Source organism: Natator depressus, chromosome 2, assembly GCF_965152275.1.
Source record: "Natator depressus isolate rNatDep1 chromosome 2, rNatDep2.hap1, whole genome shotgun sequence".
Lineage (NCBI taxonomy): Eukaryota > Metazoa > Chordata > Testudines > Cheloniidae > Natator > Natator depressus.
In genome coordinates, this window is record NC_134235.1 from 9,647,456 (window position 1) to 9,672,472 (window position 25,017).

The 25,017-nt window shown below is 41.2% G+C and overlaps 1 protein-coding gene across 5 annotated transcripts in view; it reads left to right on the forward strand.

The window, feature by feature from the left end:
* PTK2 (protein tyrosine kinase 2) overlaps positions 1-25,017 on the forward strand; it is a 375,599-nt gene that overhangs the window by 20,731 nt on the left and 329,851 nt on the right. For 3 of the 5 annotated variants that reach the window (XM_074943797.1, XM_074943799.1, XM_074943798.1), the window contains exon 2: positions 217-273. The exons of the other annotated variants lie outside the window; for them this stretch is intronic. The gene's annotated coding sequence lies outside the window, so the exon portion shown is untranslated. The remainder of the gene's footprint in view (positions 1-216; positions 274-25,017) is intronic. 5 annotated transcript variants of the gene reach the window in all.

Sequence of the window (25,017 nt, forward strand, 5' to 3'; positions counted from 1 at the left end):
CTATGAGGCATTCACTTCCATCTCCAGTAGATATCATAACGGAAGATGTACCCCAACTGACTGCCACATAGTCCATTTATTTGGAAAATTATTTTGACTTAATATTGCTGGGGTCACTGTTAAACTATTTGCATTCAACGTGTGTCAAGTATGTGACTAATCTGAATTTTCCTATGTCAAGAAAGAATCCTGATCAAGTCTAAATTATCATTTCAGACTTCCATCTCAGTCACAGCAAGTACCTACTACTGAGAGCTGGAAAATCTACTTAAGGTATGTGGAATTTCCAGTGAACTAATTTTTCACTGGGTTTATTAATGTTGGGTAAAACTGTTTAGGCTGAGATATTCTAAAGCACCCAAGGACCTTAAGAGGGCACAAATCCCATTGATTTTTCAATCAGACTTGCATTGCTTAACTCTGTTAGGTGCTTTTGAAGATTCCACTGGTAAGCAATTGATGTTAAACTGTAACAAGAATCATCCCAGATTCCTACATTTAACTGTCTAATTCACGACCCTTTTGTTCATTCACTCACTTCTCTGAAAGTGGGGTGGGTGGGAAATCTTATTTTGGATTGTTTTCCATGTTCGAACTTAGTCGAAAAGTAATTTTTTTTTTTAACTTGAGAAAAATTCATTAAGCCATTTTTGAGTTATGCAAAGCACTCAAAAATATATTTCTCTTAAGTATAAGGGATGCAGTGTTTCCTAGTGGATAGGCCACTGGACTGGGACTTAGGAGGCCTGGATTTTATTCCTGGCTCGGTCAGTGGTCTGCTGGGTGACCTTGGGAAAGTCATTTCACCTCCTGGTGGCTATATTTCTCCATCTCTAAAATGGAGATAATGATGCTAGCCTCTTTTGTAAAGCACTTTGAGATCTTCTTTGAGATCTACTGACGAAAAGCGCTATGAGTGCTAAAAGGTTTTAATAATGAGTAGTAGTACTGACGCTATAGGGAAGTTGGCCACACTTGCTGAGCTCTTAACAGGTATGGAAATAGTGTCCATTGAAGCTATTTTCTTCAGAGGAGTGTCTGTGTATGTTGCTTACACCAGTGCTACTCAAAGTGGTGGTCCGCGGACCGGTGCCGGTCCGCTAGCCATTGGCTGCCGGTCTGCGCCTACATTGGAAAAAAAAAATTGCTGGTCCCCCACATCAGATAGCTTGAGAAGCACTGGCTTACACTATGCCCTAAAGCTGTAAATGATATCTGCTGAAGTTTTTTATTTTTTATCAGGACCCTGTAAAGACGTAGCATCTTTGTGACATCACTATTGCAGTCTTCCTGCCAGTCTGATGGGCACAGGGGTTGCTAAGCTCGATATGTCATGTGGACAGCTTGTGTGAGGGGCATTTGAAAGACCCTATCTTACCTACAAAAGCTTTGGAGCTGCTTCATACCAAAGCTGATCAGCTGAACGCTGTAGAATCAGGATGACACTATGGTAATGGAGAAGAATTTTAACAATCCTCTAGTTCCATATTAAGAAAAGGAGTACTTGTGGCACCTTAGAGACTAACAAATTTATTTGAGCATAAGCTTTCATGAGCTACAGCTCACTTCATCGGATGCATTCAGTGGAAAATACAGTGGGGGGATTTATATACACAGAGACCATGAAACAATGGGTATTACCATACACACTGTAACGAGAGTGATCAGGTAAGGTGAGCTATTGCTAGCAGGAGAGCGAGGGGGAACGGACCTTTTGTAGTGATAATCAAGGTGGGCCATTTCCAGCAGTTGACAAGAACATCTGAGGAACAGTGGGGGGGGAAGAAACATGGGGAGATAGTTCTACTTTGTGTAATGACCCATTCACTCCCAGTCTTTATTCAAGCCTAAGTTAATTGTATCCAGTTTGCAAATTAATTCCAATTCAGTAGTCTCTCGTTGGAGTCTGTTTTTGAAGTTTTTTTGTTGAAGAATTGCCACTTTTAGGTCTGTAATTGAGTGACCAGAGAGATTGAAGTGTTCTCCGACTGGTTTTGAACGTTATAATTCTTGACGTCTGATTTATGTCCATTTATTCTTTTACGTAGAGACTGTCCAGTTTGGCCAATGTACATGGCAGAGGGGCATTGCTGGCACATATCACATTGGTAGATGTGCAGGTGAACGAGCCTCTGATATTGTGGCTGATGTGATTAGGCCCTATGATGGTGTCCCCTGAATAGGTATGTGGACACAGTTGACAACGGGCTTTGTTGCAAGGATAGGTTCCTGGGCTAGTGGTTCTGTTGTGTGGTGTGTGGTTGCTGGTGAGTATTTGCTTCAGGTTGGGGGGCTGTCTGTAAGCAAGGACTGGCCTGTCTCCCAAGATCTGTGAGAGTGTTGGGTCATCCTTCAGGATAGGTTGTAGATCCCTGATGATGCATTGGAGAGGTTTTAGTTGGGGGCTGAAGGTGATGGCTAGTGGCGTTCTGTTATTTTCTTTGTTGGGCCTATCCTGTAGTAGGTAACTTCTGGGTCCTCTTCTGGCCGTGTCAATCTGTTTCTTCGCTTCAGCAGGTGGGTATTGTAGTTGTAAGAACGCGTGATAGAGATCTTGTAGGTGTTTGTCTCTGTCTGAGGGGTTGGAGCAAATGCGGTTGTATCGTAGAGCTTGGCTGTAGACAATGGATCGTGTGGTGTGGTCTGGATGAAAGCTGGAAGCATGTAGGCAGGCATAGGGGTCAGTAGGTTTCCAGTATAGGGTGGTGTTTATGTGACCATCACTTCTTAGCACCGTAGTGTCCAGGAAGTGGATCTCTTGTGTGGACTGGTCGAGGCTGAGGTTGATGGTGGGATGGAAATTTTTGAAATCATGGTGGAATTCCTCAAGGGCTTCTTTTCCATGGGTCCAGATGATGAAGATGTCATCAATGTAGCGCAAGTAGAGTAGGGGCATTAGGGGACGAGAGCGGAGGAAGCATTGTTCTAAGTCAGCCATAAAAATGTTGGCATACTATGGGGCCATGTGGGTACCCATAGCAGTGCCACTGATTTGAAGGTATACATTGTCCCCAAATGTGAAATAGTTATGGGCTATGGTCTCAAGTAGAAACTGTATTTGCTGTACATTCACTCTGCCAAATCACAAACATTCAATATGTCTGTAGCCTGCGGTGTTCAACCCTTTTACTTCTGTTCTTTTTGCCATGAGTCCTGTTTGGTCCCCTTTTTAATTCATCTGTGCTTTCCCTAAGTGCTTTAATCCATCATTGCAGGGTTATATTTTATCTGCATTGAGACTGATATTTTTCTGACTTCTGTTTCCCTTACTGATTGTAGTCTTTATTTTTATTTAAAGTTAATTTTAGTGATGTTATATTACACCAGCATGGGTTTGGCTGTTGTGGCTACAGTTTCAAGCTCAACAGAGTGAAAGTCACCTCTGCTACTTGCTTCAGATTTAGACTCTCTAGGAACTCATAACGACCAAGGATAGTGACTATACATGCAAGTACAGGGTCTAGTCTGTTTTGCAAGTTTTATTAAAGAGAAATTCTATAAAGATCTATGCACAAATTATAAATATAGTTATACTCACATCCTTAAGGATATTCTTAAGGTCTGATGGCTGCCTTGCCAATTGATTATCAGTAGAGGGATGGTTCCTGCTGGAGTTTCACATAAGGAGCTCAATTTTTCCACTCTGGGCGTCCTCTTTTTATAATGTGATTCAGACTATATCTCATACCCTGCAGTTAGGGCACGTAGAATAATGTGACTACCGGGTATCTTGTAAAGGGGAAAAAAAAATTACTCTTACTTTTAATTTTTCACAATATCATCCATTGTTAAATCTTTTCCTGTAATCTTGTGGCACAGTTACTTACATCAAGCATTTCTTAAGCCTGTAGTCTAGTATGGCTAAACTAAAGTCTTACAGGCCTTAGCCTGTAGGCCTTGCGTTTCATCCCTCCTTACTTAGATATCTAATGCATACTTATCCCTTCTGACTACTGATCAATCTTATACGTCTGTCATTCTACAACTTAACTCTGTTTAGTATACAATGATTATATGTGACATAACATGTTAGTTAATGATAACTAAGTCTATGAATTTGTCACAGAGGTCATTGATTCTGAGACTTCTGAAGACCTCAGTGACTTCAGCCTGCGGTGTCTGGGAGCTGCCAGGTCCTGTTTTTTCCCATGGGGGCAGGGAGCTGCGGGGCACTCACGCAGCTTCCGGCCTCAGTGGTTGGCAGGGGGATCCCTGCAGCCTCGGGCCCCTGTGAGCGGCAGAGGGACCCCTGCAGCTCCAAGCCAGGGTGGGGGGGACCCCTCAAGCTCCAAGCCTGTCCCGCAGTTGCCCAGCAGCTTCCCATTTTGTCATGGATATTTTTAGTGAAAGTCTGGGACAGGTCACAGACTTCCGTGAATTTTTCTTTATTGTCCATGACTTTTACTAAAAATATCCTTGACAAAATCTTAGCCTTAGTCCTAACATCACACAATGAATGAGCAATAAACTAAAATAATTGGCTACATGATGTTATACTTCCATGTCTGGGGGTTTTGTACAATTGGTTATAGTAAAAGGAGAATTGTGGAAACTAGTTACTCACTCTTGTTCACATTTTAATGCTTTTTGTTGCTACATTCTCTTTTGTGGTGAGCAGCGTGGGTGACGAGTCCAGCAAGATTTGCGTCACTCATGTTTTGAACTGTAACAAAATCTTTCTGCCGACAGTTCAGGAATGCCAGTGCACCTCCTCACCTCACTTGCTGATGCAGTTCATGCCATTATTTTTGCCCGTTTAGACTATTGTAATGGCTTTCTTGCTGCAATCATGATTAATACATGACAGCAGGTACAAAATGTTTCTGCTAGCATTCTGGATGTACCAATAATGTAACTGCATCCCTGGCTCTGATACACTGCAAACTGCTTTTCAGATTAACTTCAAGGTACCCTCTTTCACCTGCTAAAGCCCTTCAAATTCTGTCTGATATAGTTGGTCTGTACACCTTCCGTCACCAGTAAAGGTCACCTAATGCTGGTTCACTTGTCTCATCGCTACCCAAATGTGTTGCACTGTGTGACGGTCTTCTCTTGTACAGTAATACTTTCTGGAATTTCTTGCTCAGGGATTTCATGGATGCTAATTAGTCTTTTTTTTGCTCTTAAAATTCTCGGTGAATAATTACTTCTCTTCCCCTTGTTTCTAAAGTGCCGTGTCTATTTGTACTAAACTGTTGCATAGCTATGAATAGATTAATGCCTTGGTATGGTTAAAGTTGGTTTTCCTGTTTTTTTCCCATGCAAGTTAAAGACAGTGAAGTTCAAGTTTTTAGTAGTCTTCAGTTTTATCACTTCATTTAAAAACCTGAAGCTTTGTAGTTAGATCAAACAATAAAGCCCTAAAGTGCCAGGATGCTGCATATGAGACCTGGATTAAGCAGCCTGGACCTCAGGGTTACATGAGATGGCCTCCACTATCCTCTTTCCCCTTTACTGTCCTTACTTCTCTCCTTAGGTCAGGTCTAATCAATATAATGTTTAAGTATTATTATTTGTATTATGGACCAGGGTCATACCGTGTTTACATTTTTTATAGTAAACTTAGTTTTTTTACCATGTCCCAGATTTTCAGTCTGTCTTAAATTTTTATATTGACAGTGAGTAGAAATTGTTGGGAGGGAGTATATTAAAGATTTTGTTAGCTGGATAAGAGATAGCTGGGCCATTGGCAGCTGGTAAGGCATGGGGAATTGTTCGAATTTTGGTTTCGAGGCAGTAATTGAGACTTATGGTAACAGGCAGTGGAGGCATGATCAATTTTTCTGAAATGTTTTACACTGTTTATAACACCAGCGATTAAAGGGTAATATGGGGCCCCTTACTTGCTAATACCTGAGTTCAAGTCCATGTGTTTCATGTAGCAGTTGATATCCCTGACATCTACAATAATGAAGGCAGTGCAATTCCTGCTTTGTTTTAGGGATTAGCAGTGTCTTCAACAGTAGCATGAATAACCCAGAAAAGTCAGAGCCTGAAATTGTCTGTCTGCTGGTAAAAAGACTTCCAGTTCATCTCAAAATGTATTTATCATGTGTAAAAAGCCTAGATGGGAACTATCCGGATTTAGAATCTTTTTTTGATTGTTTCCTTTCATTTCAGTTGACCTTTTAAAATGAACAGCTGTTAATGTCATGATGTCATGTACAAGTGTGCTTTTTGGTCTGCAGCCATTTGTACTTTGGAATACACGATATGTAAAAGACTGAAGTGAGTCATGTCCTGGTAAAACCATGACAACCCTGTATTTATTAGTTTGTTAGGTAAATATCTTGCAGTAGAGTGCACCTTCTTGGATAAGACTTTGTTATAAAGTTTTCACTCAGCTCCATGAATCACCGTATTGTAAAATATAGCACCATGACAAGTAAGCAAAGATAGATTCTTAGATTCCTAGGCCAGAAGGGACCATTGTGGTCATCTGGTCTGACTTCCTGTAAAAAACAGGCCAGAACTTTCTCAAAATAATTCTTAGCAAGACACATTACATTTAACATAGCATTTTTCTGGTATGTTTATGGGGAGGGATTTGTTTGGTCAGCAGTTTGGGGGAATGGAGGAGGCTGGGATTAGCTCAATTTAATTATTTGCCATTTTTTTTGCACCATCCCTTTTTTATCTGTGTTACGTATCCAGATACCTATGTGACAGATACAATATACGCTATGAATTTAATGTGCTGTACTTCTTTATTACACACACAAAACTACATTAAAAGAACATTATTAAGGTTGCAAAATTAAGCTCTCAAAAGTTAGGAAATGCCAGAATTAAGGTTGCCTGTTGCAGCCTTAATTTACGTCCTTGTGCATAAGCATTATGAGACAGTCTTTAATTACATGATCACATGGTATCTTTTTCCCCAGGACCCCGGTCAATTCTGTGCACAGGGCAGACAGACTTGCTTGGGGGATAAATCAGGATTGTGTCGTGAATGAGCATGTCTGTAGGACCCCTATTTCATTTGTTGCAGAAGTTGGAAGGTGTGTAATGAACAAGGCAGGGGATTATAGGAAGAGAATGGATGATCTCAGGGGTAAGAGAGATGAATACTTCCCTGGAGAACTGGATTCCATCTCTTCCTCTGCCACAGAGTTCCTATATGATGCTAGGCAAGTCACTTAAACAAGTGGCACCCAACCTTATTACAAAGGGGAGCCACATAAACCGAGGCATAACCTTGTGTGGGCCAAACAGATTCTACATATTTTAATAAGATTTAAAGTCTCCTGTATTGACTTATATTTTAAGTTCAGTATGTATTTAGATACGTTGTTTGTATAGTATTGTCTGTTTACACACTTACTGTGTTGAAGCCGGCTGTGGACCTTATGAAATGCTCTGGTGGGCTGAAGGTTGGGCACCCTGATTTAAACCAGACTTCTCACAGATGGTCACTAATCGTGTGTTCCTCATTTTGAGTGCCTGACTTTGAGACCTTTGTTTCTTATTTACAGAAGTGCTGAACACTCACAGCTGCCACTTTTGTCAATGGGAACTGTACTTTGAACATATAAAGCACTATATAATGCTAAATACGCTGACAGTCCGGTCCCTAGGCATCTCAAATTGAGTACCCATATTGGATATTTTTGACCTTACTTTCTTTGTCTTGGTTTGCGATCTGTAAAAGGGGGGTATCACCACCTCTCACTTCACAGGGGTGTTATGAAAATAAATTATGCTTTGTGAAACACTCATATACTAGAGTGACAAGTGACAAGAAAAAAGCTTATGAGGAACTTAATTCTGTTTTCAGACCACGCTTTGAATAGCGTGCAGTAAATAAAGCATGGAGCCATGTATTTAACGATGAAGAGAAAACAAAATATTGAGTAGCTGCTCGTTAGCTGAGCACCATACATTCTGGGCACTGAATAAGGCTGAGGCACTGAATAAGGCTGAGGGGAAAAATGGCATGGAAAATTTCAGCCCAGGTTGTTAAATTTTGACAATGTAATAAGCAACTGAAAACAGGGAAATGTTGGGCAACCTTCAGTAATAGGTGGTGCTATCAGCTCCACCTATAAGAAGCAAGGCACCCAAAGGTGCGCTGATGTTGTTGTGATGAATGTTATATCGATATTTAGATGTATTGGATTTAAAAATAGTAATGACTATTTGTGAAGCAACCTTGCCTCAACCCGTACAATGTGTTTTAAAAATTGCTGGGAAACCAGTGGACTTGTATATCCTAATAGCTTCAAAAGTGAGGGGAGGTAATATTATTGGCTGAGCTTGCAAAGACCTTGCATGCAACTCAACAGCATGTTTTCATTTCTTTATCTGTAACACAGTAACTTTTGAAGGCTGCATCTGATCAATTCCATAATTTCAGGGAATGTTCTAGGCATCAGTGGCCGGAACCCTATTGACTTCTGGGGAAAAATCAGGGGAGACACATGAAGCCCCTTTCGGCACAGCCTCAAGCAGCTCTGCGATTGTCTATAGATCAAACAAGTGGTTGATGTCACCCATTAATGCCTTTCACATAACAGTACTCTTCTTTGCTCATCCCAATGGAGTTTATCTCCCAGGCAGAAAGAAAAATAATGATGGAGGGCGTGGGAGTGTGCACACAGCCCTTGGCATTGGGGAAAAAATGGGATATCCTGGTATGGGGGAAGAGGGGAATGTGAATTGCTGGTAAGAGAGTGAAATTGCAGTGAGTCCATGAAATAGAGGGGGATGGGAGTGTGTACACAGAATTTGTGAGGTGAAATGGAGGAATGCAAGGAGCCACTGGTGTGTTTAATAAGCTCAGCCTACAGAAGCTACAAAGTGTGAAACTATCTCTTTAAAACAGTAATCGCCTAGAAGTGCTTACAGCTCTACCTGACTTCTGGAAGTGGTGTCTGGCTGGTCCTCTTATCTGGTTGGCTATCTCGAGTTTTTCAGGGCAAAAGAAGACAGTATTATGTTGGAGGAAAAGGTTTATGATAAATAAAGGAGTATATGTTCCCCAGTGGTTCAGATTTGAACAAAAAGGGGTTGGGACAGGTATCCTCAGTCAAGAGGCTGCAGACCCTAATCAAGGGTCCTTCCTAGATGGGTTTAAAAAAAAAATTCTGCAGAAAAGGACCTAGGGGTTACAGTGGACGAGAAGCTGGATATGAGTCAACAGTGTGCCCTTGTTGCCAAGAAGCCCAATGGCATTTTGGGTTGTATAAGTAGGGGCATTGCCAGAAGATCGAGGGACGTGATCGTTCCCCTCTATTCAACATTGGTGAGGCCTCATCAGGAGTACTGTGTCCAGTTTTGGGCCCCACACTGCAAGAAGGATGTGGAAAAATTGGAAAGCGTCCAGCGGAGGGCAACAAAAATGATTTGGGGACTGGAACACATGACTTATGAGGAACAGCTGAGGGAACTGGGATCGTTTAGTCTGCAGAAGAGAAGAGTGAGGGGGGATTTGATAGCTGCTTTCAACTACCTGAAAGGAGGTTCCAAAGAGGATGGATCTAGACTGTTCTCAGTGGTAGCAGATGACAGAAGGAGGAGTAATGGTCTCAAGTTGCAGTGGGGGAGGTTTAGGTTGGATATTAGGAAAAACTTTTTCACTAGGAGGGTGGTGAAGCACTGGAATGCGTTACCTAGGGAGGTGGTGGAATCTCCTTCCTTTTGAGGTTTTTAAGGTCAGGCTTGACAAAGCCCTGGCTGGGATGATTTAGTTGGGGATTGGTCCTGCTTTGAGCAGGGGGTTGGATTAGATAACTTCCTGAGGTCCCTTCCAACCCTGATATTCTATGATTCTATGACAAGATCTCATTCTTAGGGTGGTTTTTTTTGGCAGGGCTTCTGGTTTAACCCAAATCGACACTAGCTTGGCAGAAATCTCTAGCTGCCTTCTTTCTATGTAATTTTGCAACCAGTAAACTGAAATACAAATAGTATAAACTATACCAGATAGCTCCTTTGTTCCCCAGAGCTTCCTGCCCTGGCTTCCGGTCCACATAACCCCTTTGTATTTCTCCTCTGCAGCTGAACTTATGGAGTGCCTAGCTAATAATGCCTTCCTTAGCTGCCTCTGAGGTGTGGCTAGGAAGTAACCCCTAAGACCCCAGGCTATAGTTTGGCTCATCAGGGCTTCCTCCTAGGGATGCATGCCCAAAGCAGGATTCAGCAGTGTTTTAGGGTTCCTTCCAGAGTTGCCAAAAGACCTGCATACCTTGGTGTAGGGAACTTCTCTTGTCTCTTTCCCTCCCAGGTGAGTATGAAAAGAGAAACCCTAGGACAAGAGATACTACAGGAAGTGGTGTTGGTGATTCATTAGGTGTCACTGCTCATTGTGACGGAACTGGAGTAATGCATCCTCGTAATGCTAGGGGCATCCTGCTTCTGGAGGTGCTATCTTTCAGAATAAGTTTAAATCATAGGGTTGGCTTCATTAAATATTCCATGGCACTTTATTATTTTTGCAAGTGTCATGATGTTAACCTCTGCTCTGTGGCCTTATTCCAACTTGGAAAAGTATGGTCTGCCCACCAAAAGATGAAAATACTGCCATTGTAGCTGAACTGAAGTTCTTTCCTTCTTTGTCTCCAATCCTATAAACATGTAGGCACATGCTTACCTATATCATTGTGATAGGCTCTATAGAGAAACAGAAGGCTCACTTCCACCGCTGTTCTTTTTAAAAAAAGTGTAGCATTACTTGTGCAGAATGGCTATTGTATTCCCTCCATTGGTGGATCAGTTATCTCTATATACACAGTCTTTAAAGCTCTTTGGGATACAAGGGGCCATATAAATCTAAGTTGATGGTGGCAGTGCAATATTATCATGAGAACACTATTATCTTTATAGTTAGCAATTTATAATTACCTATCCATTGTTCTTTGTTTTGGTTAATATGTTAAAGTGCTTAATGATTGTAATTTGCTGAAATTTAAAAAGAGAACTAACTGCAGAATATAGGTTACCAATAATGCAGTTAGCATTGTCGCTTAGAAAAGATTTGGCAAACAGGATACTTTAATTCAGACAACCAGACCATTCTTAGGCCATGTCTGCACAGTGCTGTTAACAGCGATGTAGTTTGGCTCTAAAATGAGTGGTTTTTAACTGTGGCAAATGGTAGTATGTTCATGCCTTATTATGGTATTTTCATTCTTAATCATTGCATCAGTCAAACAGCTCAGTGTTAGTTTGAACTGACCTCTCAGTATTTAGGGCAGATATCCCATGGTGTAGAGTTTTGCTGCTCTGCTCTCTCTCTCGCGCTCTCTCTCTCTCTCTCTCTCCTTTTTTTTTCTTTCCACCCCGCACTCCATTCTGGGACATGGGATCAAGCTAACAACTTCCTATGATAGCTCTCCTAGCATTCATTCATTTTGTCTGCATCATTTTCAAACTGATGTCAGGCAGCATGGAGGACCCTGTGCTGAGCATTATGAGCATGGCAGTTGTTCATATGCATGTGCATTTTGAGTCACACAGGCAGATGGATTTGGCCTCGCAGTTTCATAGGCCTGTTGATACTGCAGCAATCCAGCTAGCAAATGAGGAGCAGGAGGATGAAATCAAGTAGTTATTTCTGCAGAGACTGTCCGTGGAGTACCTGAGCATAGTGGAGTTCTGATTTTGGGCTTGGCCGGCTAGCAGTGACAAGTGGGATAGGGTAGCGATGAAGACCTGGGATGACCAGCAGTGGCGGCAAAACTGCGAATGGCAAAGGCAACTTTCCTAGAAATCTGTGGAGCAGCAGTGGGAGAAGACTAACATGAGACTTCCCCTGTGCTTGAAGAAGTGTGGTATCATTGACATCTGGAAACTCGCCACACCCAGTGGCTACCAGTCAGTAGTTAATCAGGAGAGTGCTGTTGTGCTGTGTCATACAGCTTGGCAGTGCACAGAATGTCATTGATGGCTTTGCATGGATGGGGTTCCCAAGCTGTATAGAGGCCATTGATGAGACACTTGTGCCTTTTCTGTGTGTGTGTGTATAGAGGCCATTGATGAGACACTTGTGCCTTTTCTGTGTGTGTGTGTGTGTGTGTGTATGTACACACACCCACACACACACACACACACACACACACACACTCTCTCTGATTCAAAGACGTTATTAACAGAAAAGAGGTTTTTTTTCCCATCCTGCTGTGAGACCTGGTTGATCACAGTGGAAGATTCATCAGTATTAATGTGGAGTGGTCTGTTAGGGTCCATGATGCCAGGACAGTTAGAAATCCATGCCCGTTTGTTGGAATGAGCAAGGGAACTTTTGCTCCTCAGCACATTGTGGATGTTAATGGAGTTATGATTCCTTCACTCAGTCTGGAAGACCCATATTACCCTCTGCTTCTCTAGCTTATGAAGTCTTTCACTGGACAGTTGGACATGAAAAGGAGAGATTTAACTTTGCCCTGAGGAGTTGTAGAATGTCAGTGGAGAGTGTGTTCAGATGGCTGAAAGGGAAATGGTGGTGCCTTATGAGAAGACTGGGTGTTTCTCATCATTGTGCCACGTGTGATAAGTGCCTACTATATTTTGCACAATATATATGAAACCAAGGGAGAAATCCTGGAGGATGGATGGGAACAGGAGCTGCAGAGATTTTTTCAAAATTATGGTCATCCAGAGAGGGTACCCCTTCAGAATAGCTCAAGTGGTCAAGGGAACAGCGTGAAGGATACCTTGTGTTTTCTACTTTGAGGCCAGTGAGTAGTTGTGCTAATAAATGCTTTGTAAGCAAGGAAATAAGTTTTTTGGTTTGATTTTTATTATGAATTAAAGGCAGGGGGTGGTGTGTGTGGTGCCAATGAGAGTTTGAGTTGTATCTGAATTAAGTTTTCAAGACTGGCTTTTAGAAATTGCATTTATTGAGTATGAAAAAAGTGACAATGCTGCTTCAATAAAAAATAAACAATTGATCAGGGAATGTAGTCGTCGTCATCCTAGCATATGTGCAACGTGCCTCAGGTGGCACGTGACCAGGATTCATCACCAAATTTGGTCCACTAGTTGGATTGTTAGCTTCCCCGGCTTGGGCCTGGTACTGATGGAGAGTGCAATTTGAATGCTGATCCATGCCCCACAGGGAATGTAGTGCAAAGTTAAGAATGATGGTATTGAGGGATGGCTATACTGAGGAATGGCTACAATCCTGAACTCCAGAAAATAATGCACATACCATCTTCCGTGGGGCTAAAGGTAGTGAGAGGCAGATGTAAACTGTTTGATTGAAAAAGTGGTCCCAGTATGGTGTATTTCTACATTTTGCAGGACATTGGAATTCTGGGGCACAGTGTTTGACCTTTGCAGCAGAAAGTGCTCCATCGCAGCTGTTTGCCTCTGAAGTATCTGCATCATGTCCCTCTCAATGGCCACTTGCTCCCTATCAGTGGTCACATGCTCCATTTCAACCTTTTGAGAATGCTTCAGGAAATCTTTCCCCCCACAACTCTGTCTTCATGGCCCTCTGTTGTTGGGAATTGAGGACTTAATGGAACAGATTGGAGTTTTTTGTTTTTATTTTCCCTGAAATTTGAAAGCCTTTGTGGTGGTAGCCACTCTTCCCTCTTTGCGCCATTGCAGGTGCTAAGGAAAATAAGAAAAAAAAATAACTTATTGTCAAACTCCTCATAGTCTTTGTCATAACAATGATAAAATGTTTCTTTTCCCATAATTTTGGAATCTCATTCTCATCTTCTTCCTACGCTGTGGTTCACTTTGAGTTAATAAGATGTTTCCCAACTTACTTCCCCGTACTACAGGCTCCTTGTATTTTATTTAGGAGATGGGTAGGTGTGGGGGTAGGGGTTACAGACACGTAAGATGTTTTTTTAAAGTACATTTGGTTTGGAGCTGGGAGGTGGATGGATAGAGGCTTCTTTTCATTTTTTATGTGGGTGCAGTGAATAGGTTAATATTCTATGTACACCTCTGCAGGCTGCCCTGACAAGGAAGAATCTAACATGGAGGCAGGTCACCAGGAGACAGAGAACAGTGCTGTTTTTAAAAAAGCAAAGGGGAAACTGGATGGTTTTCCCCCAGCTGGTGCTGGAGTGGAAAGGAAACACTTACTGTGTGGGCAGAACTGAGAGAACAGTGTCCCTGTTGTTAGGAAGAGACAGGTAGTAGTAATGGGGGATTCAATTATTAGAAATATAGATAGTTGGGTTTGTGATTATAAGGAGAACCACATGTTGAATTGCTTGTCAGGTGCGAAGGTTGCAGACCACTCGTGACATCTAGATAGACTTATGTGCAGTGCTAGGAAGGAGCCGGTGGTCGTGGTATATGTAGGTACCAATGACATAGGGAAAGGTAGGAGACCAAATTCAGACTGCAAGGTAAGAGATTAAAGTTTAATATCTCCATGGCCGCATTCTCTGAAAAGCTTCCAGTTCCATGCACAAGGCCAGTTAGGTAGAACTTCAGGGTCTCAATATGTGGATGGGATGATGGTGTTTGGAGGAGGGATTTAGATTTATTAGGAACTGGAGAATTTTTTGGGAAAGGAGGAGCCTGAACAGGAAGGATGGGGTTCACCTAAACCAAAACAGAACCAGATTGCTGGCATATAAAATTAAAAAGGTCGGAGTGGAATTTTTAAACTAAGGGCTGGAGGAAAGCCAACAGGGGTGAAGGAGCACACAGTTTTGACAGGCACATCTCTTAGGGGAGGAGTTATCAAAGGGGATACTCAATATCTTAGGAAAGAGGAGAGATTTGAAGTTGATAAAGTACAGGTGGGAACTGAAGAGAGTCCCAACGAAAGAGCCCCATTCAGTTACATCACATGAAGGCAGAAGAATATTGACGAATTTTGAAAGTACTTTTATACAAATGCAAGTAGTCTAAATACTAATATGGGTGAACTTGAGTGTCTGGTATTAAATGAGGTTATTGATATAATAGGCATCATAGAAACCTGGTGGAATGATGATAATGTGACACAGTATTGCCACGCTACAAAATGACAGAGTAGGTCGCAATGGTGTGGGGAGTTGCACTATATGTGAAAGAAAACATAGTGTCAAATATAGTAAAAATCTTAAATGAATCAAAACATACTGTAGAATATGTATGGATAGTTAGAAATTCCATGCTTGAACAATAAGAGTAAAGCAGTAGGAGTATACTACCCACCACCTGACTAGGATGGTGTGATGGTGATTGTCAAATGCTCAGGGAAATTAGAGAGGCTACAAAAACAGAAAACCCAATAATAATGGGGGATTTCAACTATCCCCATATTGACTGGGTACATGTCACCCAAGATGGGATGCAGGGATAAAATTTCTAGACACCATTACTGACTGCTTCGTGGAGCAGCTAGTCCTGGACCCCACAAGGGGGAGGCAATTCTGGATTTAGTCCTAAACGGTGCACAGGATCTGATCCAAGAGTTGAATAGAGCTGAACCACTCAGTAATAGAGACCATAATGTAGTTAAATTTAACATTCTTATGGGGGGGGGGGGAGGGGGGGAAGTACCAAAGAAACTCACCACAGTAGCATTTAATTTAAAAAAGGGGAACTATACAAAAATGAGGAGGCTAGTTAAACGGAAATGAAAAGGAAGTCCCAAGAGTGAACTGCCTGCAAGCTGCATGGAAACTTTTAAAAATCATCCTAATAGAGGCTTAAGCAATATGTATACCGCAAATAAATATAAAACCAGCAAGCGAACCAAAAAATGCCACCATGGCTAAACAACAAAGTAAAAGAGGTGGTTAGATGCAGAAGGTATCCTTCAAAAATTGGATGTCAGATCTCACTGAGGAAAATAGAAAGGAGCATAAACTCTGGCAAGTCAAGTGTAAAAGTATAATTAGGCAGGCCAAAAAAGAATTTGAAGAGCAACTAGCAAAAGACACAAGCTAACAGTAATTTGTTTTTAAGTACATCAGAAGCAGGAAATCTGCCAAAAAATCAGTGGGCCACTGGACGTTTGAGGTGCTAAAGGAGCACTCGAGGAAGACCAGGCTGTTGCTGTAAACCTAAATGGATTCTCTGTACTGGTCTTCATTGCAGAAGGTGTGAAGGAGATTCCCACACCTGAGCCATTCTTTTTAGGGGACAAATTTGAATATCTGTCCCAGATTGAGGTGTCAACAGAGGAGGTTTTGGAACAAATTGACCAGTTAAAGATTAATAAGTCACCAGGACCAGATAGTATTCACCCAAGAGTTCTAAAGGAATTCAAATATGAAATTCCAGAACTACTAACTTTGGTATGTAACTTACCACTTCAGTCAGCCTGTCACAGGCTAACTTGGAGCAGCACCCTGATCAATGACATTACTGCAGCCTGAAGAGGGCTGCAGGCCCAGCTGGAGGCAGTTAATCTCTCCATTGGAGGATGATGAGCACCTGGATGGCAATCGCTGGGCTAATGATATAATTGGGAGGATACAAGTGGAATGAACAGGAAGCCTGGGGATCTCAGAGGGTGAGATGGGGCTGAAGAGTGAAGGCTGTGGGGAAACCGCCTCTGTCTGTAAGCCTGCAGTAAACTTGGTAATGAAAGAATAAATACACACATGATGAAAGTAACAACCTGATGTGTATTTGTGACTGTGGAATCAAATGAACTGGCCAGGCAGTGAAGTACTGGGTAGTGGCAGAGGCGCTCTGTGCTACAGCCTCTGTACCAGATGACTGGAGGATAGCTAATGTGGCGATCTTAAAAAAAAACAAACAAACAAAAAAACCAACAACCGAAAAAAAAACAAACCAACCTCTTGTGATAATCCTGGCAATTACAGGCTGGTAAACCTAACTTCGTAACCAGGCAAAGTGGTTGAAACTGTAGTAAAGAACAGAAGTATCAGACACAGAAGAACTGGATATGTTGGGGAAGAGTCAACATGGCTTTTATAAAGGGAAATCATGCCTCACCAATCTATTAGAATTGTTTGAGGGTGTCATCAAACATGTAGACATGGGTAATCCAGTGGATATAGTGTACTTGGACTTTCAGAAAGCCTTTGACAAGGTCCCTCACCAAAAGTTCTTAAACGAAGTACGCAGTCAAGGGATAAGTGGGGAGATCCTTTCGTGGATCAGTAAGTGGTTAAAAGATGGGAAACAAAGGATAGGCATAAATGATCAGTTTTCACAGTGGAGAGAGGTAAATAGTGGTGTCCTCCAAGGCTCTGTACAGGGACCAGTGTTGTTCAGCATATTCATGAATGATCTTAAAAAAAGAGTAAACAGTGAGGTGGCAAAGTTTTCAGACAATACAAATCTACTCAAGGTAGTTAAGTCCAAAGCTGACCGTGAAGAGTTACAAAGGGATCTCACAAAACTGGGTGACTGGACAACAAAATGGCAGATGAAATTCAGTGTTGACAAATGCAAAGTTGGGTATATTAGAAAACATAATCCCAACTATACATAAAAAATGATGGAGTCTAAATTAGCTGCTACCACTCACGAAAGAGATCTTGGAGTCATTGTGGATAGTTCTCTGAAAACATATGTTCAATGATCCGTGGCAGTCAAAAAAGCTAACAGTGTTAGGAACCATTACGAAATGGATAGGTAGTAAGACACAAAATATCTCATGCCACTATATAAATCCATGGAACTCCCACACCTTGAATACTGTGTGCCATTCTGGTCATCCTGTTTCAGAAGAACTTATATTAGAATTAGAAAAGGTACAGAGAAGGGCAGCAAAGTGATTAGGGGTATGGAACAGCTTTCATATGAGGAGAGATTAAAAAGACTTTTCATCTTAGAAAAGAGATGACCGAAGGGGATTGTGATAAAGGTCTATTCAGATCATGAATGGTAAACTCTGTGTAGTCTTGAAAGTTTGTCTCTCTCACCAATTTGGTTAGTTAGTCCAAAAAGATATTACCTTATCCATCTTGTCTCTCTAATATCCTGGGCCCAACATGACTACAACATCACTGCATAAACTGAATTTAGTCACGGGTATATTTTATATTAATACATTAGAATTTTTTATGAAGCCGTTAGGGTTGCTACACCAACATGCCTGATACAAACTCAAAAAATTAAGGAAATGAAAAGTCAAGCCATCTCACAATACACACCCTCTGCTCCTCTACTCACAAGCATATATCTTAGCATTACTGTAAGTACTGTATACGGACTATGCATTTCAACCTTAATTCTGTTTTATTTTCACCCACTCAGCAGACTTTTCCCCCCTCAAACCCTAACAGTAGTAGTTGGGTGTGTTAGGAGATGGTAGTTTAACCATCCTGCTGCACAACACCCTTTATTAAGGAAGGTAATGGAAGGCTAGCATTCCTAGGGGGAAAAGAAGGGGGCAGAGTTAGTGTTGCTCTGTATGATATATAGTAGATGTAGTAAAGTAAGATATGCACTGGGTGGCTTAAGTTTTCATTTCTTTCCTTTTGTGGGTTTGTGTCACGTGTGTGTGTCTCTCAACCCAAACTCCTTCACAACTAACCCGTTTGTGTATTAATTACCTAGGTTTCTGTAATGTCCTTTTGGGATCAGGCAATGGAGGGGGTGGCACTGGGGGTAGAAGTGCCATGGGGAAATATTTTATCCATCAGTAGCTGCACATAAACCCTTCTCTGGCAGAAGAAAATGTGACGCTTTATGTGAACCTGGCCCCACCAATCAGCTTGAGTGTACCACCTTCTCATTGCCCTACCAATCAGGATTGTGTGTATCCAGCCTGTATCAACCATTTGGGCTTAGTTGTGCATGTTCTCAATCTCCCTGGTCTCCAATATCAACATAATTAGGCTTTTGTGTCCCACCCTCACACCAAAACAGCTAATCAGGCGTGTATGTACCCTGCTCCCATCAATCAATTTTGTATGCACAGCACATACATTTCCAGCTATATCTTGCATAATGACCAGAAATGATCCTAAACCTAGGCAGGAGTTGTAGACCAAGCTGGATGAGCAAGTATCTCAGAGAGGTGATTAAGAAAAAGCAGAAAGCCTACAAGGAGTGGAAGACAGGAGGGATTATTAAGGAAAGCTACCTTATTGAGGTCAGAACATGTAGGGATAAAGTGAGAAAGGCCAAAAGCCAGGTAGAGTTGGACCTTGCAAAGGGAATTAAAATCAATAGTAAAAGGTTCTATAGCCATATAAATAAGAAGAAAACAAAGAAAGAAGTGGGACCGCTAAACACTGAGGATGGAGTGGAGGTTAAGGATAATCTATGCATGACCCAATATCTAAATAAATACTTTGCCTCTGTCTTTAATGGGGCTGAGGAGGAGCTTAGGGATAATGATAAGGTGATAAATGGGTATGAGGATATGGAGGTAGATATTACCACATCCGAGGAGGAAGCCAAACTTGAACAGCTTAATGGGACTAAATTGGGGGTCCCAGATAATCTTCATCCAAGAATATTAAAGGAACTGGTACATAAAATTGCAAGCCCATTAACAAGAATTTTTAATTAATCTGTAAACTCAAGGATTGTACCATATGACTGGAGAATTGCTAAAATAGTTCCTGTTTTTAAGAAAGGAAAAAAAGTGATCTGAGTAACTACAGGCCTGTTAGTTTGACATCTGTAGTATGCAAGATCTTGGAAAAAATTTTGAAGGAGGAAGTAGTTAAGGACATTGAGGTCAATGGTAACTGGGACAAAATACAACATGGTTTTACAAAAGGAAGATCATGCCAAACCAACCTGATCTCCTTCTTTGAGAAGGTAACAGATTTTTTAGTTAAAGGAAACTCAGGATCTAATTTACCTTGATTTCAGTAAGGCATTTGTTACGGTTCTACATGGGGAATATTAATTAAATTGGAAAAGATGGGGATCAGTATGAAAATTGAAAGGTGGATAGGAAACTGGTTAAAGGGGAGACTACAATGGGTCACACTGAAAGGTGAACTGTCAGGCTGGAAGGAGGTTACTAGTGGATTCCTCAGTGATCGGTTTTGGGACCAATCTTATTTAATCTTTTTATTACTGACCTCGGCACAAAAAGTGGGAGTGTGCTAATAAAGTTTGCAGATGACACAAAGCTGGGAGGTATTGCCAATACAGAGAAGGACTGGGATATCATACAGGAAGATCTGGATGACCTTGTAAACTGGAGTAATAGTAATAGGATGAAATTTAATAGTGAAAAGTGCAAGGTCATGCATTTAGGGATTAATAACAAGCATTTTTGTTATAAGTTGGGGACGCAGTTGGAAGTAACAGAGGAGGAGAAGGACCTCGGAGTATTGGTTGATCACAGGATGACTATGAGCCACCAATGTGATCTCGCCATGAAAAAAGCTAATACGGTCTTGGGATGCATCGGGCGAGATATTTCCAGAAGAGATAAGGAGGTGTTAGTATCATTATACAAGGCACTGGTGAGACCTCATTTGGAATCTTGTGTGCAGTTCGGGTCTCCCATGTTTAAGAAGGATGAATTCAAACTGGAACAGGTACAGAGAAAGGGCTACTACTAGAATGATCCAAGGAATGGAAAACTTGTTTTATGAAAGAAGACTCAAAGAACTTGGCTTGTTTAGCCTAACCAAAAGAAGGCTGAGGGGACATATGATGGCTCTCTATAAATATATCAGAGGGATAAATACCATGGAGGGAGAGGAATTATTTAAGCTCAGTACCAATGTGGACACAAGAACAAATGGATATAAACTGGCCATCGGGAAGTTTAGGCTTGAAATTAGATGAAGGTTTCTAACCATTGGAGGAGTGAAGTTCTGGAATAGCCTTCCAAGGGGAGCAGTAGGGGCAAAAGACCTATCTGGCTTCAAGACTAAGCTTGATAAGTTTATGGAGGGGATGGTATGATGGGATAGCCTAATTTTGGCAATGAATTGATCTTTGACTATTAGCAGTAAATATGCCCAATGGCCTGTGATGGGATGTTAGATAGGGTGGGATCTGAGTTACTACAGAGAATTCTTTCCTGGGTGTCTGGCTGATGAGTCTTGCCCACATTCTCAGGGTTTAGCTGATCGCCATATTTGGGGTCGGGAAGGAATTTTCCTCCAGGGCAGATTGGCAGAGGCCCTGGGGGTTTTTCGCCTTCCTCTGCAGCATGGGGCACGGGTCACTTGCTGGAGGATTCTCTGCACCTTGAGGTCTTGAAACCATGATTTGAGGACTTCAGTAGCTCAGACATAGGTTAGGGGTTTATTACAGGAGTGGATGGGTGAGATTCTATGGCCTGCATTGTGCAGGAGGTCAGACTAGATGATCATAATGGTCCCTTCTGACCTTAAAGTCTATGATTCTATGAACTCCCCATTGCACCACTGTGACAGTTCTTGGGGTATCCAGGGCTGTGAGTCACCTTGTTTCCACCTGCCTCCAGTGTGAGGGAGCCTTGTCTTTACTAGCTGGGTACTAGTTCCCTAACACAGCCAGCATGTCATCCACTCAAGCACTCTTCTCTGAGCTACAGTAGTCCTGTTTTTGCCTTGCAGGTTGACAACAGATGCAACCCTGTCATCGAGTCCCTTCAAAGTGGCCCCTGTGGTACCTAGCCCCAAATCACTGGATACCTACAGAGATCCCATATCCTCTGTTCCCAGAGGAATAATATACTTCAGTTAACCCGTTGCTTCTTAGACCACTGCTACAGTGTTGGGCACAGCATTTCAGTTCCATTACAAAACCAAAGGAAATTTATTTAAGAAAGAATAGAGATTCAAATAAAAAAAGAAGTGAGAGAGATGGGAACAAGTGGTTACATATGAAACAACATTGTAACACCCATTCTAAAGCCTAAACTTAACGAACAAGTTATCCTCCTGTCTAAAGATTACCTTACCCAAAGTTTTCGTCAGGATTTTCAGCCAAGCCTGGCTGAGATCCTTTTTTCATGAAGGAAACTCTCTGTCAGTTTACTTCCTACGTGAAGGAAGAGAGGGTGTCTCTTGGCATCCCCAAATATACCAGAACAGACCTTTGATGTTCAAGATAGGGTTTCCCTTACCTGCTGTTTACTTCTTCCTGTTAATTTTCTTCTGAAGTCTCTGCCAGCTCTTGGCTTAGAATGCTTATAAGGCTTAAAATGCTAACAGACTCCTATTGTGTGACATAAAATACACAATTATCTTCCCCAGAAAAAGTGTCTCCCAATCCCTGTCGTGAGGAGTTGGTCTCAAGACACACTGCCTTTGAATTACCTGTTTTTAACTACAGACGTAGAGAACAAATTTTTTTGTATGTATACATAACTCCTCACACGTTCCCCGTACGTACATTTTGGAATGGTTATGATGACCAGTGGCACACAAGCTTTCATTCAATAATAAATTACATTACATTCTTTTGCTGAATCCAGGGGATTCCTCTACTCTTAAATACCTCAGTGCGCTCCACCAGTTGGCATCTGGTTCTTGGGTCACAACCATTTCTCCTCTAGGTCCACCTCTCTATTAAGTTTTATGTAGATGTCAGCCAATAATGGAAAAGTAGGACTGCCAAGGAAAATTTCAATCTGAGCTCAAGTTCAGAGGTTTCCTATTATTAACTAATGAAGAGAAATGAAACAAAAATTACACAGCAAATTCAAAGGGCATAAAAATGTTCGCTGTGAAATTTCACACCAATTAACCACCTACTTTTAGAAGAAAAAGAGGAATTTATACTCCACTTTAAGGTCATTTTAGAACACAATCCATACTATGGAATTTCATGACTCAAATATCACTACTTTCCAATTCCAATACAAGGAAAGCACAATTCTTTGACCTTGCTTTCAATAACAAACAAACATAGCATAGCAGGCCATAAATAAATAAATAAATGCAATTTTAAAAACCCCCAAATCCTCTCACAACACATTCAAAAAGCAGCACAGAAATGGAAATATGCAAAATGGCCAAGTTTTAGTTACTGTAAGTGTGTGTTGTTGTTTTTTTCTTGACTTCCAGTCTTAATGTTTTGTTAATGCAAGTTTTGTATGTGTGGTGTTTTTTTAAGTAATGGGGAAAATACAGAAGAGTTAGGTTGAGTTTTACAATTAATGCCAAGGAGAATGCCCTTAGTAAGGAGTAAGGACTAGCTAAGGGTATGTCTACACTGCAAAGTTATCAACAAAACTTTTGTCTTTCACAGGTATTTTAAAAAGCCCTCCACCCACAAAAGAGAGAAGTTTTGCCGACGCAAGTGGCAGTGTGAATGCGGCTTTGTCGGCAGGAATGCTCTGCTGCCGACAAAGCTAATGCCGCTCGCGGGGCTGGAAGTATTTTGTCGGCAAAAGTGCTGACAGAGTGCCGACAAAGAGTGTTTACATGGTGACTTTTAGCAACAAGGCTGTGTTGACACTGCCTTGTCGCTAAAAGCTGCGTGGTGTAAACAAAAGTGTCACAGCACACTATTACTTTAAAAATGTCTGTATGACATTTTAGTTTGTACTGACTTCGCTAGTGCTTTTTATGTAGCCTGTTGTAAATCTCGGCAAATATCTAGATGAGTTGATGTACCCCCTGGAAGACCTCTGCGTAATCCCATTTGTTGCTTCCACAAATGATATAAAACTTCATTTTTACCAGAAAGAAAAGGAGTACTTGTGGGACCTTAGAGACTAACCAATTTATTTGAGCATAAGCTTTCGTGAGCTACAGCTCACTTCAGGTATGCGTCCGATGAAGTGAGCTGTAGCTCACGAAAGCTTATGCTCAAATAAATTGGTTAGTCTCTAAGGTGCCACAAATACTCCTTTTCTTTTTGCGAATACAGACTAACACGGCTGTTACTCTGAAACCTAACATGGCTGTTGCTCTGAAACCTGTCATTTTTACCAGAGTGACCCTTGTCTGAAATGCAGTGATGCAGGAATCTAACAAACTTCAACTTTTCAATTAATTTTTTTTTTAAAAAAAAACTCCTGGGCAGCTAATACCTGAATGGGTGGTTTGGTCTCTTGAGAATAAGGAGCCTGTTAAGGAAAGCTTAAAACAGTTCCGTTAGTAACTTTAAAAAAAAAAATCATCCTATTGCCTCTTATCATTAAAGTTGCGTAAAATGTTTTTGGAGTGAGGACATGTTTTGATTTGCGTGGTAAGAAATTTGAGAGCTCTCTAGTGTTTAGAGAATTGAGGGAGGGAGGCAGAGACAGATGTGAGCAGCCCAGGGACAAGGAAACCATCCCAAACATACTTTCCTTTCAGGGCTGCCTTTTTTCACAGTGCAAAAATGCAGGTTTTTGGATTTTTGAATTGTGCAAATAGTGGTATGTATTAGTATGTATATTGAACATATTTCTTCTTTACATATTTAATTAAATGTAAATATGGAGGGGGAGGGATAGCTCAGTGGTTTGAGCATTGGCCTGCTAAACCCAGGGTTGTGAGTTCAATCCTTGAGGGGGCCATTGAGGGATCTGGGGCAAAAATTGGGGATTGGTCCTGCTTTGAGCAGGGGGTTGGACTAGATGATCTCTTGAGGTCCCTTCCAACCCAGATATTCTATGATTCTATGAAATGGATTTATGTAAAAATGCCTTTATAATACAAGTGTGTTCATAGCCCATGAATACTAAAAGATTTCTGGGGGAATACATTTGTGTAACTGGCAATAAATCTTTGACTCAGTGGTTTTGCTGTAGTATAGTTCACTTTACAAAATATTTCTATTAAATCTCTAATAACCCTCTGCCCCAGGTTTAGCCGACTATATATTGACTGTAAATTAGATATTGATTTGTGTATTGCTGATTTTTTTAAACTTGCTGTTTTGAAGTCTGAAGCTAATGTAGACATTTACAAGGTAAATTGCTTTCCTAGTTTGAACTTGAAAATCTACTGGTTTCAGTGACAGAGAATGAGGTTTGGTTTTTGAATTAATGTTTTATTTTTTTGTTTTAATTATCCATATATACTCGTCTCTACGTTAACTAACTTCACAAATTGAAAACAAGCTTGTAGCATAGATGCCTAAAATCTTTTACTTTTACTATCTTTTACTATTACTTTTTCTGTGCTAATATGATGGGAAAATAAGAACAAGCTGGTGCCTCTAACACTGGGAACAAGTTGATGACATGAGAGCAGTGAGAATGAATTTGTTCACATTTACATTTAAAAATGTTATTAA